We start from the raw sequence: 12,129 nt of genomic DNA on the forward strand, positions 1-12,129 counted from the left end.
GAGATGAAGATGGAGGTGAGGACAGAGCTGAAAGTCGAGGTGAGGATGATGAGAATGGAGGTGAAAATGAAGTTGGGGATAGAGGTGGAGGTGGAGATAAGGATGGAGGGATGGAGATGAGGATGGAGGGATGGAGATGAGGATGGAGGTGATGGTGGAAGAAATGGTAAAAATGGTGAAGACACTGGTGATGGCAATGGTGAAATGGGGATGCCATTGTGGGTCATGAAATCGAAGGTCATGGTAATGGTGGGAACAGGAACAAGCAGAGGCAAAGTCCTGAGAATAGTTCTTGACGCAGGTCCCTCCATGAACCACGAAGCTCACCCAGCCACAGGGTGGATACCTTCATTTCAGTCCCAGCAGCCTCCCCCAACCAGTCAGGGTCCCTGAAGAGCATCTGGCTCTCCACAAGACAATAGACACGAAGGGGACCCAGTGGCCCCCCAAAGCTTAGCTAATGTGAGTGAAGAACGAGGCAGAACCCAGGCAGCAGATGGGATAGGAGTTTCCAAGCCAGTGCTTGGGGACAGGCCCTCCCAATTCAGAAACAAAGCAAGGCCCTGGCCACAGCCAGGAAGGATTGCAAGGGCCTTCCTGAGTAGACAAAAAGGAGTCCTGAGCCGCTGGGGGTGATGAGGGGAGGCAGGGCTGGGCAGAGGGTCTGCAAAGAATTACACTGGAAAGGTGGAAGAGGGACATTGGGTCTAGTGGTTTGGCCTGTGGAGAGCTGTCAGAAGAGGGGAGGATGAGGTTGGTGGAGACGCCTGAGGCAAGGGTGTTTGGGGGTCTTGTTGGCAGCATGGTGGCAAAAGGCTCCAGAGGTAGCCACGTGTGTGTTCCAAGGCAGCCGCTGGGAATCCCACCACCTCTGGCTTGCAAATGCCTCTCCTATTGTTAACATGAACACAGACCTGTCAGGCCCTCCATGATCGATGCTTGGACTTTTCCATTATCCACGGGCAGCCTGCCACTCACGGTTCCCCGGGTGTGCCCACTTCTGGCCACCGCCAGGACCCCTGCAAGGGGATGGCCTGGAGAAGCCTGGCTAGATGCATGGGCCGGCCTTCCCGACTCGCTGCCCAGGCTGTGGGCCTTGCCAGGTGTCAGACTCAATTTCCTGACCCTTCCTGCTCAGAGAACCAAATATCTCATCTCTCCACCCAAGCTGGGTCCACCCAGGTCACTGGCTTGGCAGGAGGAAGATCCCTAGGGGTCCAGACCAACTGACTAGGCAGGGCAGGGTAGGGGCGGAATGCTGAAAGGTCATGAATCCAATTTGTCACCCATGGGACAAACTTTCAAAGGGAAGGCAACGCCATGGGATGGGGTGGCCAGGGAGGCCGTGGAAGATATTGGAGGAAGCCCCAGGCCCAGAGTCCAGAAGCCCCCCCATTCAATCCCCTGACTCACCCTGTCCCACGGGCAAGAACCAGGGCCAGCTCCACTGGCAAATCAGGTAGTTGAGTAACTGGATTTTTGAGGTCCACTCCACCTTCCATTAGTCAGCAAAGATCCCGATCCTACAGCCAACCCCATATCCTTACACAATTTTGCATGTATTGCTTTTATTAAAAGAATAGCTTTATTATAATAAAATTCACACACCATATAATTCACCCATTTAAAGTGTACCATTCAGTGGTTTTTAGTATATTCACAGAGTTGTGCAATCATTTCCACAGTCCATATTATGTTTTATTATTTTTTGAGATGGAGTCTTGCTGCGACACCCAGGCTGGAGTGCAATGGCGCAATCTCAGCTCACTGCAATCTCCGCTTCCTGGGTTCAGGCGATTATCCTGCCTCAGTCTCCCAAGTAGCTGAGACTATAGGCACATGCCACCATACCCAGCTAATTTTTGTATTTTTAGTAAAGACAGGGTTTCACCATATTGGCCAGGCTAGTCTTGCACTCCTGACCTCAAGTGATCGGCCCACCTCGGCCTCCCAAAGGGTTGGGATTACAAGCGTGAGCCACCACACCTGACCTCCCAGTCCATTTTAGACCATTTCATTATCCTGAAAACAAAACCTCTGCTTTTTGGGCTGGGTGCAGTGGCTCATGCCTGTAATCCCAGCACTTTGGGAGGCTGAGGTGGGGGGATTACTTGAGCCCAATAGGAGTTTCAGACCAGCCTGGGCAACATAGCAAGACCCCATCTCTTTAATAAATTTAAGGCCAGGCACGGTGACTCACGCCTGTAATCCCAGCACTTTCAGAGGCCAAGGTGGGCGGATCATGAGGTCAGGAGATCAAGACCATCCTGGCTAACACGGTTAAACCCCGTCTCTACTAAAAATACAAAAAATTAGCCCGGCGTAGTGGCGGGTGCCTGTAGTCCCAGCTACTCAGGAGGCTGAGGCAGGAGAATGGCGTGAACCCAGGAGGCGGAGCTTGCAGGGAGCTGAGATTGCGCCACTGCACTCCAGCCTGGGTGACAGAGCCAGACTCCGTCTCAAATAAATAAATAAATAAATAAATAAATAAATAAATAAATTTTAAAATTAGCCAGGAGTGGTGGTGCACACCTGTAGTCTCAGCTACTCGGAAGCTGAGGTGGGAGGACTGCTTGAACCCAGGAGTTGGAGGCTGCAGTGAACTATGATGGCACCACCGCACTCCAGCCTGCACAACAGAGCAAGACCTTGTCCCTCTTGAAAAAAATGCTTAAATCCCTCCTAATCTCTGGGCGGCCTCCTGGTCTTTGAGCCTGGAGTTAAGCTGAACCCACAGGTGAGAGAACAAGAGGCCCCAGCTACAGGAAGAGAGGACTGCAGAGCTGGAGGCACTACCACCCAGCAGATAAGAATAAGCACCCACTGACTAGCACTATTGTAGTCACTTGATGGCTCTGGGTCCCAGCTGTGGGCAAAGCCCAGGCTGGGTGCTTTGGGATTCTGGCTCTGTGCCTGGCATCCCTTCTGGCCCTGAGTCACAGCTTCCTGCAGACAGATGTGGCCTTGTGCCCTGTGCCGGCAGGTCCTCCCGAGAGCTGAAGGTGCCTTAGGACCCAGGCCCATGCCTGCTGACCTCCACTGATCAAGGAAGGCCTGATGAATGGGGGCTTTTCTAAGTGGGACCACATCTCTCCTCAGGTCACAGTGCCCAAGAAAGGGTCACAGCTTCACCCTCTGATTGGGGCTTCACCTGGAAGGGTCCACGTCCCCCTCAGATTAGACTTTCCAAAGCATGGTTGTACCTCCCTCATCAGACCTACTTTTCGGGGGAGCTCCCTGTGTCTTCCCTCAGACCTTTTGCAAAGCATGCCTATGTTTCTCCCCTTAGGGTAAGGCCATGTCCTCTCTGTCATACCAGCTTCCTAGGAGTTCCACCCGCAGTGTGGCCTTCTATCCGAGTTGCACTTTCCTCATCCATAAAGTTGGGGGAGTCATATCTGCCTCATAAAATTGCCATGGATGGAACAAAAACAGCGTAACATCCCAATATTCACGATCTAATCAAAACTCACTATAGCCATACTATGCAATGTTATTGGCAATAAAAAGAAACAAGAACTGATACATGCCACAACATGGATGGACTCTGAACACATGATGCTAAGTCACAAAGAATCACAGATTGTATTATTCCATTTACATGAATAGACAAATCTATAAAGACAAAAAGTAGATTGGTGGTTGCCTAGGGCTGAGGGTGGGGCAGAATGGAGGGACAGGGGGACAAGGGCTAAGTGGAGTGAATCTTCTTTTAGGGATAAGGAAAATATTGTAAAATTGATTATGATGATGGATGTACAATTCTCTGAATATACGAAAAGTCATTAAAGTGTACATGTTAAATTAGTGAATTGTACGGTAAAGTAAAGTGTATCTCGATAAAGCTGTAAAAGGATGTGCAGACATGTAAGGAAGTGGGAAAATATGACCTGTAATTAAAAAAATAATAATCGAAACAGACCCAGAAGTGACAAAGATGATCAAATTAGTTTACAAGACTTTAAATCAGCTATAGAAATATGTTCAAGATTTTAAAGGGAAAACAAATATAATGAGGAGAGAAATAGAAGATTTAAAAGAGAACCAGTGGAACTTCTAGAGCTGAAAACATAATGTCTAAGATAAAAAACATATGGGATGAGCTTAACAGCAGATTTGGCACTACAGAGACAAGATCAATGAACCTGAATCTATCTAAACTAAAGCACTGAGGGAAAAAAGCAAGCCAAAAAAATTTTAACAGAGCCTTGGTGACCTGTAGGACAATATTAATCCACCAACACACATATAATTGGAGTACCAGAGGCAGAAGAAATAATTGCTGAGTTTTTTTCAAACTATAAATTTGATGAAAACCATGAACCCAAAGATCCAAGAAACTCAAAGAGCTCCAACAAGAATAAATATTGATTCAGGCCAGGCGTGGTGGCTCACGCCTGTAATCCCAGCACTTTGGGAGGCCGAGGTGGGTGGATCACAAGGTCACGAGATCAAGACCAGCCTGACCAACATGGTGAAACCCCGTCTCTACTAAAAATACAAAAATTAGCTGGGCACGGTGGCATGTGCCTGTAATCCCAGCTACTCAGTAGGCTGAGGCAGGAGAATTGCTTGAACCTGGGAAGCAGAGGTTGCAGTGAGCCGAGATCGCGCCACTGCACTCCAGCCTGGTGACGGAGCGAGACTCCGTCTCAAAAATAAATAAATAAATAAATAAATAAATAAATAAATAAATAAATAAATAAATAAATAAATAAATATTGATTCAAAGAAAACCACACCAAAACATATCACAATCAAGTTCCTGAATACCAAAATAAAGAGAAAAATCTTAAAAGCAGCCAGAGAAGGAAATAACACATTATGTAGAAGGAACAAAGATAAGAATTATTGCTGACTTACCAGAAACAATGAAAGCTAGAGGACAATAACATGACATCTTTAGAGTGCTGGGGGGGAAAGCTGTTACCTAAAATTCTTTATTCAATTAAAAAAGCCTCTCTCAAACGAAGACAAAATAAAAATATTTCTTAAGAAACAAATGGTGAGAAAATTTATTGCCCAACAGAAATTGCAATACAAAAAATTATAAAATTAAAATTTCAGGCTAAAGGAAAAAGATAAACATAAACATGAGATACAAGACAATGAAAAGCACTAGAAATGGCAAATATGTGGATTAATGTAACAGATATTTTCTCTTATTTTCATTGCTTTAAAAGATAATTGGCCAGGCATGGTGGCTCACACCTGTAACCCCAGCACTTTGGGAGGCTAAGGTGGGCAGATCACCTGAGGTCGGGAGTTCGAGACCAGCCTGACCAACATGGTGAAACCCCGTCTCTACTAAAAATACAAAAGTGGCCAGGCGTGGTGTCGCAGCCCTGTAATCCCAGCTACTCAGGAGGCTGAGGCAGGAGAATCACTTGAATCCAGGAGGCAGAGGTTGTGGTGAGCCAAGATCACACCACTACACTCCAGCCTGGGCAACAAGAGTGAGACTCCATCTCAAAAAAAACCAAAAAAACAAACAAAAAACTAATTGTTTCAAGAAAAAATAGCAGTGTATTGTGGGGTTTATAACTTCATAGATGTAAAATGCATGACTACAAGAGCATAAAAAATGGAAGAGTGAAATGAAAGTATGGTGTTGTAAGGTTCTTATATTATTCATGAAGTGTTAAATGCAACTTAAGGGTAGATTGTGAAAAGTTAAAGATTCACATTATAAACTCTAGGATAATCGCACACACAAATAGCTAATAGGTCAAAGGTGACAAAATGGCAAACAAAAACCAAAACAAACAAGAAATTTCAATCTAAAGGAAGGTAGGAGACCCAGCGTGGTGGCTCATGCCTATAATTCCAGCACTTTGGGAGGCTGAGGCAGGCGGATAACCTGAGGTCAGGAATTGGAGACCAGACTGACCAACATGGTGAAACCCCGTCTCTACTAAAAATACAAAAACTAGCCGGGCGTGGTGGCGCTTGCCTCTAATCCCAGCTACCAGGGAGGCTGAGGTAGGAGAATTGCTCGAACTCAGGAGGTGGAGGTTGCAGTGAGCCAAGATCACACCATTGCACGCCAGCCTGGGTGACAGAGTGAAACTCCATCTCAAAAAAAAAGAAAAAAAGAAAAGAAACAGTAATTAAAGAAGACCTAAATAAATGGAAAGACATGCTGTGTTTATGGACTGGAAGACTTAATATTGTTAAAATGCCAATAAACCCTAAAATGATGTACAGATTCAATGTAATCCTTACCAAAATCTCAGCTGCCTCTGTTGTAGAAAGTGACACGCTGATTCTAAAATTCATATAGAAATGCAGAATTACAAAACAATCTTAAAAAAGAAAAAAATTGGAAGACTCACACTTCTTGACTTTAAAACTTACTACAAACCTGTAATAATGAAAACATCATAGTAGTGATGTTTTATAGACCCAAATATAAAAGCTAAGGCGACAAAACTCTTAGAAGAAAAGGTAAGTATAAATCTTTGTGAACTTGAATTAGGCAGTGGTTTTCTTAGATACAACACCTAAAGCACAAGTAATAAAAGAAAAACTTAATAAATTGGAGTTCATCAAAATTTAAAACTTTGTATTTCTTTTTTCCTTTGTTCTTTCTTTGTAAGGACAGGGTTTTTTGTTTTTTTGTTTTTGACATGGAGTTTCGCCCTGTCATCCAGGCTGGGGTGCAATGGCACAATCTCGGCTCACTGCAACCTCCACCTCCTAGGTTCAAGTGATTTTCCTGCCTCAGCCTTCTCAGTAGCTGGGATTACAGGCACACATCACCACGCCTGGCTAATTTTTGTATTTTTAGTAAAGATGGGGTTTCACCATGTTGGCCAGGCTGGTCTCGAACTCCTGACCTCATGACCCACCCACCACAGCCCCCCAAAGTGCTGGGATTACAGGCGTGAGCCACCGCGCCCAGCCCCTGAAACAGGGTCCTATTCTGTTGCCCAGGATGAAGTGCAGTGAAACAATCATGGCTCCCTGAAACCTTGAACTCCTGGGCTCAAGTGATCTTCCTGCCTGTAGTCCTAGCTACTGGGGTGGCTGAGGCACGAGAATTGCTTGAGCCTGGGAGGCAGAGGTTACAGTGAGCCGAGATTGTGCCACTGCACTCCAACCTGGGCAATGGAGCAAGACTCACCCTCTCAAAAAAAAAAAATAATAATAATAATAATGAATGGACGTTGAATGTTGTCAAATGCTTCTTTTCTGCAAGTATTGAGATGATCGTGCCATTTTAAACCTTTCTTCTGTCAATATATTGCATTACATTGACTTATTTTTGTTTTTGTTGTTAAAGCAACATTGTATTTCTGGGATGCATTTCATTTGAACTTGATATTTTATCTCTTTTATTTATTGGGTTTGATTTGCTAAACTTTCTAAAGCATTTTTGCATCTTTTTCCATGAAGACTGCTGGTCCATATCAGGGACCAGCAAACCTTGTTCTGTAAAGAGTCAGTAAATATTTGAGGCTTTGCAGGCCATATAACTTCTGCTATAACTACTCAACCCTACCACTGTAACAGGAAAACAGGAAGAGACAGTATGTAATTTAATAAATGTGGCTATGTTTCAATAAAACTTTAGTTACAGAAACAGATCATAGTCTGGTTTGGCCCCATAAGCCATGGTTTGATGACTCCTGGTCTATTTGTTAGGTGTTTGGTTTTGGTATCAGAGTTAACACTGGCCTCATAAAATTACTTGGGAAGTATTCTCTTCTATGTTTTCTAAAAGTTTTTGTGGGATTCATATTACTTCCTCCTTAATTATTTGATAGGATTTACCAGTCAAGCCATCTGGATCTGAAATTTTTATCAGAAATATTTACATAAAAAAAAATTTTGGCCAGGCATGGTGGCTCATGCCTGTAATCCCAGCACACTGGGGGGCCGAGGTGCTTGAGGCCAGGAGTTTGAAACCAGCCTAGGCAACACAGCAAGACCCCATCTCTACAAAATATATATAAAAATTAGCTGGGCTCGGTGGCGTGCGCATATGGTTCCCAACTACTCAGGAGGCTAAGATGGTAAACCAGGTACAGACAGAAAGAGCTCTAAGAGAAGCTCTCCATTTGTGGTTCAGACTGCGAAATGTGGCCCCTACAGGTCAGGAAGAATGGAGACAGCCCCAGTTTGTTTTTTGTGATGTTGTTTTTGTTGGTTGGTTTGTTTTTGGTGTTAATTGCCGTTCCCTACTGTCCCAGCTTCCAGGCAATCACACGACACGGTGAGACAGGCAAAAGCAGTTGGGTAACCACCAAATGCTCTGCGAGGGAACACTTCTCTCAAGAGTCTGTGGCCCCAAGAGTGCTGGAGGGATTCCTGTTGCTGTCTTTCTCTCTGTGCTCTTGCCACTTGGCACTGAAGAAAGATGCAGTCGTAAGAAGTATGTGGCAAAGCAGAGAAACTGAAGCCCTGGCTTTATAGTTAAAGAACTAGGGAGGGGCCCTTGGGAGCTGAAAAATGTCAGTGAAATTGATGAGAAGAGGGAGCTTGAGATGACAATTTGATAAACAATTTATATAAACTCTTCAGCTCACCCCTGAGCTGCGTGTGTGTGCATTTGACCCTAAACAGCACAGGCTTTGAGAAAGAAATTACAGGACGGACCATTCCCCAGGTTCCAGGCTGGCCACTGCGTGGTACATACTAAGGACATATCTGAATAGTACTGCAAAGTATTTGGGAACTAAACTGACATAGTAACCACAGCTCAGAGAGTGCAGGTAGGAAGTTGCAGCTTGAACCTAACCAAACCCATTGCCTATATTTTTTTTTATAAATTAAACTTCTCCATAGAATTTAACTACGTAACACTATGTTCAAGACATCCAAAACACAATTCAAAATTATCCAATATATAAAGAACTAGGGAAATCTAAACATCTTACATGGAAAAAGATAATTAACAGATGCCAACCGCAAGATGGCACAGATGTTGGAATTATCAAACCAGGATTTTAAAGCAGCTATTTAACTATTTTTCTTCTTCTTTTTTAGACAGAGTCTTGCTCTGTCATCCAGGCTGGAGTGTGCAGTGGTATGTTCTCAGCTCACTGAAACCTCTGCCTCCTAGGTTCAAGCAATCCTCCCACCTCAGCCTCCTGAGTAGCTGGGATTACAGATGTGCACCACCACGCCTGGCTAATTTTTTTTGTATTTTTTGTAGAGAGACAGGGCTTCACCATGTTGGCCAGGCTGTTCTCGAACTCCTGGCCTCAGGTGATCTGCCCGCCTCAGCCTCCCAAAGTGCTGGGCCACCATGCCTGGCCTACCTACTTAACTAGTTTTCTGAGGGAGAATATTTTTTAAATGAATGGAATGACAGAAACCCTCAGCAGGAAAATAGAAGATACAAAAAAAGAAACAAATAGATATTTTAGAACTGATAATATACAATTACTGAGTTTTAAAATTAACTCAATGAGTTCAGTAACAGAATGTGTATGACCAAAGAAAGAGCTAGTAGACTTGAAAATAGGTTTTAAAACGTTATCCAGTGGCTCATGCCTATAATCCCAGCACTTTGGGAGGCCAAGGCGAGTGGATCACTTAAGCCCAGGAATTTGAGACCAGCCTGGCCAACATGGCAAAACCTCATCTCTGAAAAATACAAAAAAATTAGATGGGCAGGTGTGCACCTGTAGTCTCAGCTACTTGGGAGGCTGAGATGGGAAGATCTCTTGAGCCTGAGGAGGTTGAGGCTGCAGTGAGCTATGATTGTACTACTGCACTCCAGCCCGGGTGACACAATGAGATCCTGTCTCAAAAAAGGAAAAAAAATTATCCACTATGAACTACAGAAAGGAAATAGATTGGGGAAAAAAAAAATGAACAGTCTCAGTAGAGTAAAAGAATGTGGTGTAAAAGATGTTTGGAGAAATAATGGTTTAAAACTTCTGAAACCTGGAAAAATAAAAAAGCTTACAGATTCAAGAAGCTTAGCAAACTCCAGTTAAGATCATCTCAGAGAAATCCATACCCAGACACATCATAATCACACTGCTGAAAACTAAAGACAAAGAAACTATCTTGAACACAGTCAGAAAAATGACATTATGTAGACAGTAATAGTTACTTCAACGACCAGGGATTTATCATCTGAAACCATGAAGGCCAGAAGGAAATAACATACCCCGTGGAAGTGCTGAAGGAAAAGAAAGGTCAACCAAGAATATTAAATATCTAGTAACAACATCCTCAGGAATGAATGTAAAATAAAGATATTTTGAGATTAAGAAAAACTAAGAGAATTCACTGGCAGCAAAACTATACTAAAAGAAATGATAAATAAAGTTCTTTATTCAAGAGAGGAATAATACCAGAGGGAGTCTTAAAACCTCAGGAAGAGCAACAGAAATGATAAATATCTGGGCACATAAAATGGACTATTTTCCCACTTAAGTTCTTTGAAATATGTATGACTATATATTTTTTCTTTTTTTTGAGACAGAATCTCACTCTGTCACCCAGGCTGGACTGCAATGGTGCAATCTCGGCTCACTGCAGCCTCTGCCTCCCGGGTTCAAGCCATTCTCCTGCCTCAGCCTCCCAAATAGCTGGGATTGCAGGCACACACCACCATGCCCAGCTAATTTTTCTATTTTTAGTAGAGACGGGGTTTCACCATGCTGGCCAGGCTGGTCTTGAACTCCTGTCCTCAGGTGATCCACTGCCTCGGCCTCCCAAAGTGCTGGGATTACAGGTGTGAGCCACCGCGCCCTGGCCTAAAATACATATGATTATTGAAAGCAAAAGGTGTAATATTGTCTAATAAGTATTTTAAAAATAAGCTTTATTTTTTAGAACAGTTTTAGATTCTAATGGAATTTCAGTGTTTATAGATGTAATACATATGAAAACTATAACACAGTAAGAACAGGGGAAAGGAACCGACATGATAGCCAGGTTCCTACATTTTACAAGTGGTAAAATATTAATTATAAGCAGAAAGTAAAAAGTTTGGTGTACATACTGTAATTCTTAGAGCCACCAATAAAGAACACTATACAAAGAGATACAGTAAAATAATCAATTGATAAATTAAAATTGAATACTAAGCAATAGTCAAATAACCCAAAAGAAGGCAGGAAAGGAAACAGTGAGGCATAAAAAACAGAGAGCAGCCGCATGCAGTGGCTCACACCTGTAATCCCAGCACTTTGGGAGGCTGAGGCGGGCAGATCACCTGAGGCCAGGAGTTTGAGACTAGCCTGGCCAACATGGTGAAACCCCGTCTCTACTAAAAATACAAAACTTAGTGGGGTATGGTGGTGGGTGCCTGTAGTCCCAGCTACTCAGGAGGCTGAGGCACGAGGATCACTTGAGCCTGGGAGACAGAGCTTGTGGTTAACCGAGATCACACCACTGCACTCCAGCCTGGGCAACAGAGCAAGACCTTGTCTCCTGTCTCAAACAAACAAACAAAAGAGAGCAAACAGAAAATAATAAAATGATAGACCTAAATCCAAGTACATCAACAATAACAATGAATGTACATGGTCTAATCACACCAACTAAAAGACAAACATTGACAGAAGAGGTTTTTTTTTTTTTTTTTTGAGACGGAGTCTTGCTCTGTCCCCCAGGCTGGAGTGCAGTGGTGCGATCTCGGCTCACTGCAAGCTCCGCCTCCCAGGTTCACGCCATTCTCCTGCCTCAGCCTCCCGAGTAGCTGGGACTACAGGCACCCGCCAACACACCCGGCTAATTTTTTGTATTTTTAGTAGAGACGGGATTTCACCGTGTTAGCCAGGATGGTCTCGATCTCCTGACCTCGTGATCCTCCTGCCTCAGCCTCCCAAAGTGCTGGGATTACAGGCTTGAGCCACCGCACCTGGCCCGAGATTTTTTTTAAAAAAGACATGACTATACATTTTGTTGTTGCTGTTGTTTTATTTATTTATTTATTCTGAGAGACAGTCTGGCTCTTTCACCTAGCCTGGAGTACAGTGGCGCCATCTTGGCTCACTGCAACCTCTGCCTCCCAGGTTCAAGTGATCCTCATGCCTCAGCCTCCTGAGTAGCTAGGACTACAGGCGCATGCCGCCACACCTGGCTAATTTTTTGCATTTTTGGTAGAGACAGGTTTTCGTCATGTTGCCCAGGCTGGTCTCAAACTCCTGGCCTCAAGTGATC

Source organism: Hylobates moloch, unplaced genomic scaffold (assembly GCF_009828535.3).
Source record: "Hylobates moloch isolate HMO894 unplaced genomic scaffold, HMol_V3 SCAFFOLD_1, whole genome shotgun sequence".
In the NCBI taxonomy this organism is placed as follows: domain Eukaryota; kingdom Metazoa; phylum Chordata; class Mammalia; order Primates; family Hylobatidae; genus Hylobates; species Hylobates moloch.